Source organism: Bidens hawaiensis, unplaced genomic scaffold (assembly GCF_021521415.1).
Source record: "Bidens hawaiensis isolate Kalapana, Puna unplaced genomic scaffold, B.hawaiensis_p1.1 tig00035597_1, whole genome shotgun sequence".
In the NCBI taxonomy this organism is placed as follows: Eukaryota; Viridiplantae; Streptophyta; class Magnoliopsida; order Asterales; family Asteraceae; genus Bidens; species Bidens hawaiensis.
In genome coordinates this window covers 105,974-122,756 of record NW_027505381.1, presented here as the reverse complement: position 1 = coordinate 122,756, position 16,783 = coordinate 105,974, and positions in this window count along the sequence as shown.

The window sequence follows — 16,783 nt, the reverse complement described above, 5'->3', positions numbered from 1 at the left end:
TTAGATGATATCCAGTATAGAGAACCCGAGAATGAATACCACACAAAATGAAATTGCATTAAATTGCTCATAGTGCTATGGCTAATTTTGAAGACTCTAAAATGGTAAGGCACTTTTCTTTACTAAATCTTAAAAAATAAATTTGCAGCATTTAGAATGGACATATGGGTAGATATCTTTGCATGGTAATTTGATTAAACTACTTTTTGGTTGAATTGACACGTGGAGTATTTAGTAGGAAATAACCCAACGAAGTGTCATATATGGCACAATTACACCTTTGAATGGGTCAAATTAATCTCTTATATATACGATGTGCTTGAATTAATTTAATATTTATTAACTAAATTAACTAAAAATAAACACTAAGTAATACTCTAGACTCTCTAAAACTCAATTAAACTACTAACCGGCAAGTGAACCGATCGACTCTAGTAAAGCTAAGTAAGTCCGGATATCGAACCCACGAGACTCTTTAAATTACGTTTATTAGCTAATTAGACTCGACTACAAAAAACGACTTATTAATTATATTTGTTTGGGGGGTTTCGAGCAGAATATCCATACCTTTCTTTTAGTAGTGAATGAGTTGCTTGACAATAACGCTAAATCCAGACATTTAAGGTGTAACACAATGCCTTAAGTGTGGGAGAGCAGCCTATCCTTATCCCTTCGCATGGTCGTCCTATCACGAGGCAGCGGGAGTGGGATGAGAGCTCGGCTGCGAGTATCTCCCTTTCAGTGACTGGGACAGGAGACAATTTTCTGAGTTTGCCTTGTTGGCATGCATAGTTTTTATTTAAAATACTAATTTAATACTATTATTAAAAACTAATTAAGAAAACAAGTAACTTAAATGAAAACAAAGTCTGTTGTGAAAATAATATGATGATGAGAAAACTACCTAGGCTAGAATCCCATAAATTTCAGTAATGAATTAACCTGGGAAAATGTTTAGTTATGGAACTGGGATCGTAAAATAGGCACTTATAAGAAAACCCGAACAGGACCCCTGACCCTTTTCAAGAGACACCTATGGATTTCTAACAAGTTTTAACGCACACCAGTATTAAAAATCAAGTTCCCTTACGGTCACCCAATTATTTATAATTTACTTCCTTTATACGAAATCCTACCTTACAGCGCGGAAATCAAAGGCAATTTACTATATTTAATTGATTTGATAAGCAATAATAAATAACCAAACCTAGACGGACTCCTTATAAAGAACTAAATCTAGTAAGATTAAATAATAAGGACTTATCAATAACCTAGCACTTTACAGATTTAGGTTAGCAGCACACTTAGGTTTATTCGACAATATTATTCCTATGACCTTTTCATGACATCAATCATAAAATAATCAAGAACACAAAGTAATTGACCTAATAGCAATCCTATCATATGACAAACAATAATCAAGGAAAACTATGGAATAAAACTCATCAAACAATCCTAAGCATTCATACGCATCAATCAAATATAAATAAATCTTTTACTAAACCATAAAAACCATAACGTAAATAAATCCCAAGGTCAAATCAAAACATCAAAGTAGGTTCATCTTAAGCCTAGATAGTTCATGCAATTTTAACCTAGCATCTTAGGTTAAAGCAAAACAAGCAAATAAGAATTCATGGCGTAAAATAAACGAAATCGAAAGAAACAAAACATAACACCCGTGTTCTTCGTCTTCAACCAATATGCGCAACACCAGCCGATTCTTCGACTCCAAAGCTGCCAAAATCTGCTCTCGGACGCCTTGGAACTCACCAAAATCGTCTGGAACTTCAGGGTATGCTTAAGGGTGAGTTTAGGGGTCTTTATATAGGCAACAGGTGTCCAAAAATACGTAAGTCGGCCAAAAAACTGGAATCTTCTGGAACTGGAGCCGCCGCTCCGCGCGACGGGCTTGGCCAACCCCACCGCGCGGCGCTCCTGCGTGAGGGGGGGGGGGGCTGGCCGTCCTAGCCGGTCCGGTTCTCTTCTGGTCCGGTCTGGTTCATTTCCTGATCCTTTGGTTCTCCAGTTCGGCTTGTTTCTGCTCTTTTTTCATCCTCTTTTCACCACAATCCAAACCCGAAGCCATTAGATACCAAGCAGCCATTAGATACGTTTAAGGTTCAATTATTCAACTAACTAGCTAGTGTTCCCCACTACATGACATACCCCCACTATCAAGCAATACCTCGGACCCATTACCACACGTGATTTTACAAGTTTCCATCTGTCGGTTTACATACGTCGTGTCTCTAGTTGATCCTGTTCTTAATGGTATGGGACGTAAGTAAGAGGACCACATATGACTAACAGCGGGATGATCACCGGATCATCAAGATTTTACTTCATTTTAATTGATGTAAGTGAGTTTAATGATTGCAGTAAACTGCGAGTTTATGCTTAAAAGCTTTTATTTGATTAAATATCCGAAGATACCCAGATGAACAACCGTAAAACGACCTGTGGTCTCCGAACCCTAGGCATCCCATCAATACAGGATTTAAGGCTATAAAACCATACACCTATGAAGTGGTAACCACTAAAACTAGAAGTGTAAGATTTTAAGTTTATTTCACCGGCTACACGGTATACTTTAACGTATTTAGATTTCTATATTCATAATTTTCTACAATCAAACTAAAAATGAGGCTTGAGTATGACCAACCTTTCATCTCGTATTTTATATAGACTTAACATGTATCCCACTAAAAATCATATTTTATCGATTAAACCAACTATCAAACTGCCCTTTCATTCTAAAGGCTGAGCCTACCGACACATCCCATGTTAAGTGCGTGTTCTTTAATCATATCTTATTATTAATAGTTTGAAAAACTGATTCCCGATAAGTATCCTCATCTCCTATTTATACGCAAAAAGAAACAAAATCAAGGGACATTTTTCAAAACTTTTTTTTTTATAAAATATGACAAACAAGTTAAAAGACATGTGTTCCTATCCCCACACTTAAAATTTGCATTGTTCTCAATGCAGGGACGGAAACACGACTCAAAATTTTAAAAACAGAACAAAACCTAAAAATACAAAAATAAATAAGAACAAAACAAAGCTAAAAATATAAAAACAAAGTAAAAAGGAAAAGACTTAGCTGGTAATGTGCGAGTGAAGTATGACGCTAAAGTCTCCATCCATAACTGCCCTCCAGCTTCGAACGTGCTCAGCAACTAGTATCTCCTTTTTCTCATACACGAACGGAAGTGGCAACGATACAAACAATATCTAAAAATTCATCTTATCAACCTTGATAGATATTAATCATTCAAATTATGCAACCGGACCAACCAACCAAACTAATAAACATGAATAAAAGCAGCAAATAAATAATCAGAAAAGTATACGGCTCCTGCTGCTCCATCCCCACACTTGAATGTTATATTATACTTCAAGGGGATGCTCTTCTAGCTCAAATCCTGCAAAAACTTAAAAACAAAACAAAGAACTACAAAAAACTACGTTAGTGACTCGATAATTATACAAACTCCGCGGAACCTTCCTACACTTAAACTTAATCAGGAGGTTTCTCTTTGATCTGGACCCTATCCAACCCGTTCAGTTCCACACAGTACTTGTTAAACATTAAAATTTTATCAATGGAATTGGAAAATAATTTTAAAAACCTGAACGGGTCAGACCACCAAAATTTAAACTTACCTGGCATGAACCAAATTTATGACATGTATCGAGAAGATAGGTCATTCTTGAACTTCAATGGCTTCCTCTTTCCCGTAGACCATCTTCTGATTTGCAAATTATTCTGGTTCGCAGATGTTCTTCTCTTCGCCTTCTCTCGTGGTTTTGATTTATGAGTGACATTTATTATAAGTGCCACAGGCCAGCTGTGGAGGTCTTCCACTACCACCACTTCCATATCTTCTAGTAGAGCTTCAAAAAATGCTAAGTCACCCTCCGAATCAAACTCACCTATTTCATCGTACTCAGGCAACCCTTCTAACTCCAAATCCAAAAACCCATCCTCCTCACACAATGTATTCTCAACCTCTTCCTCAACACCAAACATCAAATCAAGTGACTCTCCCAAATCCACTTCCTCCTCTATCACTTCTTTCTTCACCAACGACCTCTGATAAGCAGCCCACTTTTCTTCGTCTACTCCATTATCAGAGTCACTCCAGTAATTAGCAATAGTGACTTGTGGAACCAGAGGTGGGACTTCATCGTCCATTTTCGTCTCTGTTACTTGAGTGATTCCCTCATCTGACTTGTCAACATACTCCAATAACTTCAATCTCCTTTCTTCCTCCTTTTCTTCATTCAATCTCCTAGTAATGCTCTCTAATGTACGTTGGAGATCTGTAATAATGCTCTGCCGATTTTTCAAGATGATATCATACTCAGCTAACTTCTTTTGGGAATCTGAAGCCAGATTTGAGCCATCATACTATCTAAATTCTTCATACTACTCTCGGACAAACTATTCTCAATAGGGTTGTTATTAGAATATTGACCATCAAATTGACCCTGATTTTGCTAAGGCTGTTGATACAAATCATCATAATAATATGAAGGAGGCCCCTGCCAAAAATTTTGTTGCGGCTGCATAAGAGGGTTAGCATAATAATGTGATAAGCACCCCACGTATTGAGGACATATAAGCGTATAATGGGGTCCACCACAAATCTCACACATATTTACGAGACTCAAAAGAAATAAAAGATACGGACAATTAGGCTCCTACAACTCAAACTAAAATAAAAAAAAAGTAAACTCCTACTAAAATACTCCTAAATAAAACTAACAATTAAACTAAACTATATTAACCTAACTCGTACGACTTAAAAACAAAACACTAGACAAATAGCACGTATATAGCAAGTAAGTCTAATCAAAGCTAATAACGCAATAGCCAAGAGTCCCCGGCAACGGCGCCAAAAACTTGACGTGCTTGAAGTAGTTTAATATTTATTAACTAAATAACTAAAAATAAACACTAAGTAATACTCTAGACTCTCTAAAACTCGACTAAACTACTAACCGGCAAGTGAACCGATCGACTCTAGTAAAGCTAAGTAAGTCCGGATATCGAACCCACGAGACTCTTTAAATTACGTTTATTAGCTAATTAGACTCGACTACAAAACACGACTTATTAATTATATTTGTTTGGGGGGTTTTAATTTAAAATACTAATTTAATACTATTATTAAAAACTAATTAAGAAAACAAGTAATTTAAACGAAAACAAAGTCTGTTGTGAAAATAATATGATGATGAGAAAACTACCTAGGCTAGAATCCCCTAAATTTCAGTAATGAATTAACTCGGGAAAATGTTTAGTTATGGAACTAGGATCGTAAAATAGACACTTATAAGAAAACCCGAACAAGACCTCTAACCCTTTTCAAGAGACACCTATGGATTTCTAACAAGTTTTAACGCACACCAGTATTAAAAATCAAGTTCCCTTACGGTCACCCAATTATTTATAATTTACTTCCTTTATACAAAATCCTACCTGACAGCGCGGAAATCAAAGGCAATTTACTATATTTAATTGATTTGATAAGCAATAATAAATAACCAAACCTAGACGGACTCCTTATGAAGAACTAAATCTAGTAAGATTAAATAATAAGGACTTATCAATAACCTAGCACTTTACAGATTTAGGTTAGCAGCACACTTAGGTTTATTCGACAATATTATTCCTATGACCTTATCATGACATCAATCATAAAATAATCAAGAACACAAAGTAATTGACCTAATAGCAATCCTATCATATGACAAACAATAATCAAGGAAAACTATGAAATAAAACTCATCAAACAATCCTAAGCATTCATACGCATCAATCAAATATAAATAAATCTTTTACTAAACCATAAAAACCATAACGTAAATAAATCCCAATGTCAAATCAAAACATCAAAGTAGGTTCATCTTAAGCCTAGATAGTTCATGCAATTTTAACCTAGCATCTTAGGTTAAAGCAAAACACGCAAATAAGAATTCATGGCGTAAATAAACGAAATCGAAAGAAACAAAAGATAAAACCCGTGTTCTTCGTCTTAAACCAATATGCGCAACACTAGCTGATTCTTCAACTCCAAAGCTGCCAAAATCTGCTCTCGGACGCCTCGGAACTCACCAAAATCGTCTGGAACTTCAGGATATGCTTAAGGGTGAGTTTAGGGGTCTTTATATAGGCAATCGGTGTCCAAAAATACGTAAGTCGGCCAAAAAACTGGAATCTTTTGGAACTTGAGCCGCCACGCCACGCGACGGGCTTGGCCACCCCCACCGCGCGACGCTCCGGCGTGAAGGGGGGGGGGGCTGGCCGGTCCGGTTCTCTTCTGGTCCGGTCTGGTTCGTTTCTTGATCCTTCGGTTCTCCGGTTCGGCTTGTTTCTGCTCTTTTTTCGTCCTCTTTTCACCACAATTCAAACCCAAAACCTAAAACATAAAACCATGTTCGTAGTATACAAATCTTACAAGAAAACGAACAAAACTAATAAAATAATAAATAAAATGTACACGGGATTAATGTATATTAAACGTTATATCAATATAAATATGGAAAAGTTTTGCATATTGCAGGTATGTATATTAAAGACCTGTGTCTAATAATAGTTTCGTGTTTAATATAATTTAAGTTTACATTACAGAGGATACAATGTCAATAAAGTATATTGAAAAACTCAACTGGTCAAACGATTCGTGTTCAGGTCAACCAATGAATGCACATATTTCATCCGTACTGGTATATGAAATACAAGTATTTATATAAATGGTATATACCCGAATGCGATCTGAACCAAAGAATCATGTAAGACATGTGAACCCGAACACGAGGTGTATTTTGTTCAGTTGGGCAAGCCGAGTATATTAAAATTAACACGCCTAGCTAATGGTAGAAGGGCGCTTACAGATATATAATATTACCGGTATATTGTATATTTTCATCTCAAATCATTTTTTTACCCTAAATTTGTTGTGATTTTAGGGTTATGCGATTTATCGTTTACAAGTAAGGCTTGGTGGAAGAAAGTGGCCGGTTCTAAAGGGTATTGTTTATAAAAACAAAGCTAGCTTCTTGTTGTAGAGGTAATAGTTGAAAGAAAATTCGACGGTCTTAAGGCCTTTAACTTTTTCTAGCATAATGAGATTCTCATGCAATACGTTCGATCAATTGATCATAATGTGATCGCATATTTAGATGAATATTGCATGCTTTTAAAGCTAAAATCTAATCCGTTAAAGCTATGTAAGTTAGTGTGTGATTTGTTAACCATTGATTCTGCTAGACTCAAAATGTTTGTGGCTTTTGTTGTTTTCTGTGAAAGAAAATATGAACGAGATGCTTTATCTAATGCTGAAAAAGTAAGATTCTGTTAGAAACTTAAATTATCACTAAAAATTATTAGTATTGAACTTCAAAGAATGTTCATGTGCTTTAATAATAGTGTTTTTGTGCTTTAAGTTGCAGATTGTGCATTGCAATGGAGGTTCATTTTGATGCTTTTGATCCAAACAAATGCATAACGCCAACTGGAATATTCAGTAACTGAGTTGATGTAAGATCATGCAAATTCTCCAAGTCTTAAAAATTTCCGAACACAAATTTTGAATAAATTTTAATTACAGGATAATTTGAATACGCTAATGTATCCCTCTTAGAACGAGTGATTGAACTTTTAAATGTATGTTCTGGATTTTAGTTCTAGGGGTCACTTTTTGTTGTTTTTTGTATTTAAAAAATTAGATATTAGGGTTTGAGAAAACACCTCGGAAATTTTAAGCAAATTTAAATGATTAGTTCGGTTTAACCAAGCAAACTCAGAAACAACCAAAACAGAAAACCGAGCTCTTATATGAATTCTCAATTCAAACTATGTTATAATTGACTAGAAATCTGAATTCACAAATCAGATTTGCTTCTTTAGGTTATGGATATGATTTGGTTTATTTGCACATGTTTCAATAGAAAACACAACTATTGAATTTGATATTCTTTTGCAGATGCTTGATGAAGCAGATCGAATGCTTGGTTGGGAATTTGAACTACATTCTTCGCAAAACAGGTTATGGTATGTTATCAATTTAATTTCATTTTTGTTATAAGTACGCGGTTTGACTTTGAAAGTCAAGTCGTAACTCTTTGGTTTATCAACACATGGTCAATTTGAACTAATTTTAGCACATTACGGAACCAATAACGCTACTTGATTTTTGATGCAAAAGGTAGTGAAAACAAATGCTTTCATGTAATGAGTTATGCTGTGGAGGATTTGCAGATCCAAGAAATTGTGTTGGATAAAAGTTTAGATGCTTTGTATGAGAAAAGGTAGTTATTTGCTTCAAATTAATTTTTGAGACCGATTATTGTTTCAAATTAGACTTGAATTTGTTATTTTTGTGTTTTTAAAGAGGGCCAGCCCACAATGGAGAAGGAGTTGGTGGATATTATCATGGCGTTTAGTAGCAGCTTACCATTGATATTTAAATTCAATTATACCCGCGCGATGCGGCGGAATCTGTATACAACTTGCAATACATAAATCTGATTATTTACCAAATGCATATTTCATAAGATTATGTTGGTGTAGACTAAAGTGAAGTCGAATGGGCGAATGAACAACCATTGATGTATAGTTGTATGCATTGATAAAGCATCGAGTAATTTTAAAGATTAAGTCAGCATAAGTCATGCCGAATAAACAAACCATTCTACACTGAAAACATAATATATTCTTTACACTCAATTTGCTATATAATTTATATCAAGATAAAGATTAAAAAAAACAAATTGCAACCCGAAATATAGTTTTCTTTCAACCCCAATAATGAACTATCACAAAATCTAGCTGCAATCAATTTGTCATAAATCTTTTCAAACTAAACAATATGTAATCTGTTCCGAACCTGACTCAAACAGTTAGCTCAACTCGTTTATATAAAATCTGTCTGGAACAAATCTCCACCCTTTTGACCTGGTTAAAGAAGCACAAGCTGAATTATTAATTATAGTAACAAAGAACCTTCATTTATATTCCCAAAATTGTCCTTATAGTAACAAATATAATACAACCTACTGCAGACCTGTAACCCAAAAACAAGCGGCCCCAATATGGTCTGTTTATAATCTCACGTTAAACCTTTTGCAGAATTTTAACACACGTAGTTTGGCTTTTTTTTCTTGACCATGGTCCGTAGCCACCGAGCAGTCACCATGGTCGAACTGTTGCTCACAACCTAGCGCAATTGGTCAGGTGTTTTGCATGGGTCACCAATAAAAATGTTATTGATATCACATATTTCAACCAGCTTGTCTTGCTACCTCTATAGAGTTGATGGTACGAACTTTAAAGATTTTTTAGCAAGTGTCCTCAAGTAAAATAATAACAAGGAGTAAGAAAACATCTAAATAATAATAATACAAATAATTCTTACTTTCTTTCAACAAATTCAAGTGGTAAGCTGTAACACCGCGAAATTTTCGAATTAAATTTGTGCCATAAATGTCAATTTTAAAAGTTCAGGGACTTAAAATGAAAATATGGAAAAAGTGCATCTTCGTGCGACGCGAAGATGCTGGTGGTTGCAACTTCACGCTAAGCGAAGTTGCTGGCACACATTTCAACTTATCCGATTACGTGTCGACACGTGTCACTCCGGGATTAACATGCAAAATTGCAGCGCCGCCCGTGCAACTTCGCGCGGCGCGAACCGTCATAGAGTAGCCACGGATTCAATTCCATTCATCCCATTTTCACCTCCATTTTCACACACTTAAGCATAGAGAAGCGTGTTAGGTTGCCGAGAAGCTCCGAGGTGCCATTTTCTTGAAGTTCGTGCAAGTATTGAAGTTGTAACGAGTCGTAGATTAGTTAAGCGAGTTAAAAGCAAGGTTTTGTCAATCGATCCATCATTCTACTATAGTAATCAGCATTCCAAGTACCAGTATAAGGTAGGGTTCTGCAAATATTATTTTATTATTATATTATTGTATGGCTTAGATCATAGTTTGGGGTATAGCCTAAACCTTGATCATAATTATGTTTACAAAAGTTTTATACATGCAAAAGTTATAGATAAAGTAATGATTCTTTATGATTAAGAAATATAAGCTTTTACATACAATAAGATATAGTCAGAAATAGTTTCTTCACAATTAAGAAACATTACATGCAAGAAATATAGTTTTCTTCACAACTAAGAAACGTAAAATGTTACATACCAGAGTTATAGTCATTCAATGTTTCTTCTTAAAGAAACCTATCAATAGATGTTTCTTCATGAAGAAGAAACTCAACACATGATTTGTAAACAAATGAAAAGATTATAGGTCTAAATATTTTATTCAAACAACTGATCAGTCAAGGTTTAAAGCTATCAAAACCAGACTAAAGGTCTGCAGCTGTATCAAGAGACGATCTGGATATTTATATAAATTTATTCTATTATATAGATCAATCATTCATTCACAAGGGTTTTCAAACAAGATCACCATATCATTCAGAAAAGACAATCACAATCACAGATGAATACGTTAACCCTTTTGAGTCAGTCATTAAGGTAAACATGTTGTTTATCTTAAACAATCAGTCAAATATGAGATTACGTGATCTCTAAATTTTAAGGGATTGCGTGATCCCTAAGTCACAAGGTAGATAATAAAAGCAACTCAGACCGAGTACACATGTGTCTGGATCCAAACATATCTGTTAACCTTTCAATCAAGGCTACGTGTCCGCAGGCTAACAGACATAACGAAAGTTCTTCAAAGGGCATTAGCTCTTGGAGAACCATAATTGTGTGTGTATGGCAGTGGCACAAGTTCCCAGAAATAAAAGACGTTTCTGCTGAGTTTGATCCAAAACCATCTTGTCAGTCAAATATTTTCAGAGTCAACGATTCACCAGCATATCGCTGACGTATTTTTCCCCTCATTACAGAAAAGCAAGCATAGTAAAGATAGCAAGGCATAAAAGTCATTTATGGATTTAGATGCTCACAGATGGAGATGGCTCAGTTTTAAATAAATAAAATATCATGAACAATAATAAACAAAGGTTTGTAAAACCAAAAATACTTGGATATTTATTATCCAAGAGATTTTCAAAATAAATTAATATTTTATTACAATCAAAGACTTCCGCTAATAACCCGCACTCTGATATATTTTCAAAACAGGTACCAACTACGGGTGTCACGCCAAGGCCCTAAGTCGGGGTGTGACATAAGTTGCTATTAAACGCCATGATAATATCCACCAACTACTCCTCCATTGTGAATCAGCCCTCTTTAAAAACACAAAAATAACAACAAATTTAAGTCTAATTTGAAACAATAATCGGTCTCAAAAAAATAATTTGAAACAGATGATTGCCTTTTCTCATACAAAGCATCTAAACTTTTATCCAACACAATTTATCGGATCTGCAAATCCTTCACGGCATAACTCATTATATGAAAGCATTTGTTTTCACTACCTTTTGCATCAAAGATCAAGTAGGATTATTGATTCCGTAATGTGTAAAAATTAGTTGAAATTGACCATGCGTTGATAAACCAAAGATTTAAGACTTGACTTTTAAAGTTGAAGAGGTATGTACCCGCCTCAACACCGAGCGAGGCGGGTCAACCCACAAGATATAGACAAGAGGTTTGAAATCAAGATAGTATGAAGGCACAAAGCCAAAACCTATGCGCATGGCGCATATCACATATGCTCACGCATATCACATATGCTCAGGCATCACATATGCTCAGGCATCACACATGCTCACGCATATCACATCTGCGCGTGGCGCATATCACATGCTTGTGTATATCACATCTGCGCATGAAACATCTGCGCGTGAGAATAAAGAGAAGACCTCGCGCATCCTCAAGATAGGCGCGTATCACACATGCACATAATCAACCTCGTCCTTATCCAAATCAGAATTAGGGCAACCTTGATTGTGCACGTCAGACAACCTTCCAGAAGGTATCTTTTTAAGGAATAAGAATATGCTGATGTTGACAGCTGCCAATGAAAGGTGGACAACTCAGCAAAGCCCATGTGCTACCACGTGATTATAACCAATGAAAAAGCACCAGGTGTCCCAAGGACACGTGGCGCAAAGCAATTGGAGGAGGCCAACAAGGCCCTAACTGGGTCTGAGCCCAATCATTGGAAACCCTAGCACTATAAATACCACATCAACTCCACAAGGAGAGACACACCCAATTACACAGTATTCAGCTATATTAAGCAATACACTCCAATTTCCTTACTCTCATATTATTATCTTCTCCTACAAATTCTTATTCTCACACCGGAGGGTTACCCCAAAGAGGACCCCTCTGTCCCTTTCTGAGGGGTAAGTTTACGGTGCTGTTCATTTTGTAGGTGGAAGAACCCAGATCCCAGAGAACCATCGGTGAAATAGTATAATCACACCCGAGGAAAGTAGATCGTCTACCAGTGAGTCGATCCACGTTTCTTCATTGGCGCCATCACCTGTTACAACGGCAACAAAATCTCATCAGATCTATAAAAAAAAAAATTTCACCATGGTTTCTGGTGTTCGTAACAGCAATCAAGTTCTGGAGGATATTGAACGTGAGGATGTTAATGAGGGACAGCAGTTTCTGAGGGTGCCGCGTGATTCTACGCGCACCACCAGTAACCATCCCTTCATCACAACTCCTCATGGCCAGACTGAAACTCCTCCAGACGATCTCACGTTACAAAATCTTGCCGGCGCGAAACAAAAAGGACCAATGGGTCCAGAAGATAAAACCAATGACCCTAAAGAATGGCTCATAAACGAGCAACGACGTCTAATGGACAAGTACAATGAGATGGTCAAACAGAAAAAGTTAGCCGACTTAACACAAAGGCTAGCGTTTGACAAGCAAGCCATTCAAGGAACAAAAAGGGCGCGCGCGCCGGAAGAGGGTCACTCTGTTCACACTGAACACGCTGAGTTTAGTGATGAAGAAGTGCACAGCGTCAGGAAGACGCGAGATACTCATGCAGGAGGCTCACAGCTCCGCGCGCACATGAACATGGCGCCTGGAGCCAGAGCCGATCTGGATCTGCACACACCATACAGCCCACCAGTGAGAGGGCAAGTGGATGTAACCACACCGTACAGGCCAGCCATCTTGGTGAAACATTCAAAATTCACTGAGCGCATCGCGAAGGCCCTCATTCAGCACAAAACCAAGATGCCAAGTGGTTTGGGCAAATATGACGGCACAACAGATCCAGACGATTTCTTACAAGGTTTTTACAACACTGGAAACCTAGAAAGCTGGACGATGCCAACATGGTGTCACATGTTTGCTCGCTGCCTCACGGGCGCGGCGCGTGTCTGGTTTGAAAGCTTGTCTACTGGGCAAATCGATGGGTTCGAGGAACTATTGGAAAAGTTCCAAGCTCACTTCGTACAACAGCGCAGACACACGCGCGACCCTGATGACATCATGCACTGCGTGCGCAGGAATGATGAAACGATTGAAGACTACATAACTCGTTTCAATCATGAGTCTCTGGCAATCGGAGGTATCACTGAGCAACTATTGCGCGTGGCGTTTATACAAGGCGCGCGCAGTGATCAACTCCGCCGAGCTCTCGTAAGCAGAGATGGCATGCCAACCACTTGGGCCAAGCTAATGGAAGCATCGCTAGTCTTCGCGAGAAATGAAAAACAAATTGCCCAAGATAGAGCGAGAGAAAGAGGGCATCAAGCAGAGGCACCGCGCAGCAGCGAAAGAAGGGGCAAACAGAACACTGTATGGTCCAGGTTGCAACCAACCAGTTTTTCTTCCGCAGAAAAGCAGGCGCAACCAAGCTCACCCCAGCCCCAAAAAGACATTCGTAATCGCGGGGAGGGTGACAAGAGGGAAGGCGACAGAGATCCTAACAGACCTCTACCAAGAATATGGACTCCCCTCACTAAAACACCTTCACAAGTGTTAAGCACTGAGAATGTCCAGTTCAAAAGCCCCAAGCCACTACACTACAAGGGACCATCAAACAGTGGCAAGTACTGTGAGTTTCACAAGTCCACAGGACACAACACTGATGCATGCCATCACTTGAAGGATGCAATTGAAAAAGATGTGAAATCAGGCAAGCTGGCTCACCTGGTGAAAAATCCAAGACCAGAAAGTGAACAACCAGAAGAAGCCTCTGCCAGCAAAAAGTTCAAAAGAATCTGTGTAGCAGAGGGAGGAAGGCAAGGGCAAACATCAAGAAAGAGAAGCGCGCAAATCCAAGGAGATTGGCGCGAGCAACAAGTAATCTTCCCAAGAATCAGGGGAGGCCCTTCTATCAGCAGTCCTCTTGTCATCACTACACATATTGCTCAATATGAAGTGTCAAAAGTCCTGGTAGACACTGGCAGCGAATCAGACATCATGTATGAGCAATGTTTCAGAAAACTGGATCCGGCAGACCAAGCAAGGCTTGAAATTGTGAATGCACCAATCTCTGGTGTTTCAAATGAAATCATTCATCCCCTAGGTCAAATACAATTTGAACTAACTATGGGGGATGAGAAACACAAGCGAGCTGAAGTTGTCAACTTCTTGGTCTTACCCACCACTTCTTGCCACAATATGATCTTTGGTAGAGGAACGATTGCCCAATTTAACGCAATACCGTCGCCAGCGCACGGCGCGTTGGGGTTCCCAACACCAACAGGTGTAACTTTTGTATACCGAGATCATTTGTGCGCAGTGACAAGTACTCCGCGGGAAGGGAGAATGAAACTTCCAATGGCAGACAACGCGCCAGAGGAATGGATTCTCAACCCAAAATTCCCGGAGCAAACAATTACAATTGGCGCTACGATATCAGACGACACGAGGTTGAGAATGAAAAGATTGCTCACAGCATATATGTCGGTCTTCGCGTGGCAACACTCTGATATTACTGGGGTATCGCGAGACCTGGCGCAACATTCTCTCAACACCTTCAAGTCTGTAGAGCCAATTGCTCAAAAGAAGAGAGTCATGGGGGATGAGAAGGCGAGGGCCATGAATGAACAGGTTGAGGATCTATTGCGCGCAAACATCATCCGCCCGATACGATACCAGACATGGGTAGCCAATCCTGTGATGGTAAAGAAGAGTAACGGGTCATGGAGGATGTGCATTGACTTCAAGGACCTCAACAAAGCATGCCCAAAAGATTGTTACCCCCCTCCCAAACATCGACGCAAAGGTGGACTCCGTGGCGCCATTCAAGCTAAAATGTTTCCTGGATGCCTATAAGGGCAATCACCAGATTCAAATGTCACCACAAGATGAGGACAAGACCGCCTTCAGAACCGACAAGGGTGTTTTCTGTTACACAAAAATGCCCTTTGGTTTGAAGAATGCGGGAGCCACCTACCAAAGACTTATGGATGCCGTTTTCAGCGAGCAAATTGGAAGAAACCTAGAAGTCTATGTGGATGATTTGGTGATCAAAAGCAGGGAGGAAAAACAAATGCTCAAAGACATCGAAGAAACCTTTGGGCGCCTAAAGGAAGTTAACATGAAGCTCAATCCGAGCAAATGCACTTTCGGCGTACAAGAGGGAAAATTTCTAGGTGTAATGGTCACTAAGGATGGTTTCAAGGTGAACCCTGAGAAGGTGGAGGCCATCCTTGACATGCCCTCGCCGTCCACCATGAAAGAAGTCCAGAAGCTGAATGGTAGATTGGTATCAATCAACAGGTTCCTAGCGAACCATGCAAGCAAATCTACCCCATTTGTCAACACATTGAGAAACTGCCTAAAGAAAAGCCAATTCAAGTGGACTCCTGAGGCCGAGCAAGCTTTCAGTGAGATAAAAGAATGTTTAATAAATCTGCCCGCGCTCACAGCTCCACTTCCTGGTGAAACTTTGACATTGTACCTATCAGCAGGAGAGCGCGCCATCGGCACAGTATTGTTGGTGGATCGCAAGGGAATCCAAACGCCAATATACTATGTAAGTCGGGTGCTGACGGATCCTGAGACGCGCTACTCCATCATGGAAAAGTTAGTTTTGTCACTAACACACGCGTCGCGCAAGCTTCATAGATATTTCAATGGTCATCCCATTGAAGTACTGACTGGTTACAACATCCAGCAAGTCTTGCGGCGCCCCGCGCTCTCGGGAAGGCTGACAAAATGGGCGCTGGAATTAGGAGAACACACGATCGCCTATAAGCCCCGTCCAGCAATAAAGGGACAAGTCTTAGCTGATTTCATCGCAGAAATCCCCGAAGGAAGAGTTGAAGAGGCTCAGCGCGAGGTAGACCCTCTGCGAGCCAATGATGAAGAAAATGTTTGGAGATTGTTCACTGACGGAGCTTCAAACAACGAAGGGTCCGGCGCAGGCCTCAAACTGGTGGATCCAGAGAATCATGAATATACTTATGCCATCAGGTTGGACTTCAAGAGCACCAACAATGAGGCTGAGTATGAAGCCCTGCTGGCTGGGTTGCGCATCGCGCACAAATTCGGAGTTAAAAAGCTAGAGGCCCATGTTGATTCATACTTGGTAGCAGCGCAGGTCAATGGCCTTTATGATGCCAAGGAGAACACCATGCCTCTATATCTAGAGCAGGCGAAAAAGCTCATCGAGCAATTTGACTGCTTCAGAATCATTCATATTCCGCGCAGTGAAAACAAATCTGCCGACGCGCTGAGCAAGATGGCATCAACCAGCTTCGACCACTTTGGCAAAGATGTCAGGGTAGAAGTAATGTGCAACCCGTCGGTGGGAGCGAAGTCTGTCCTGGTAACTCATACAACCCCTTCATCATGGATAA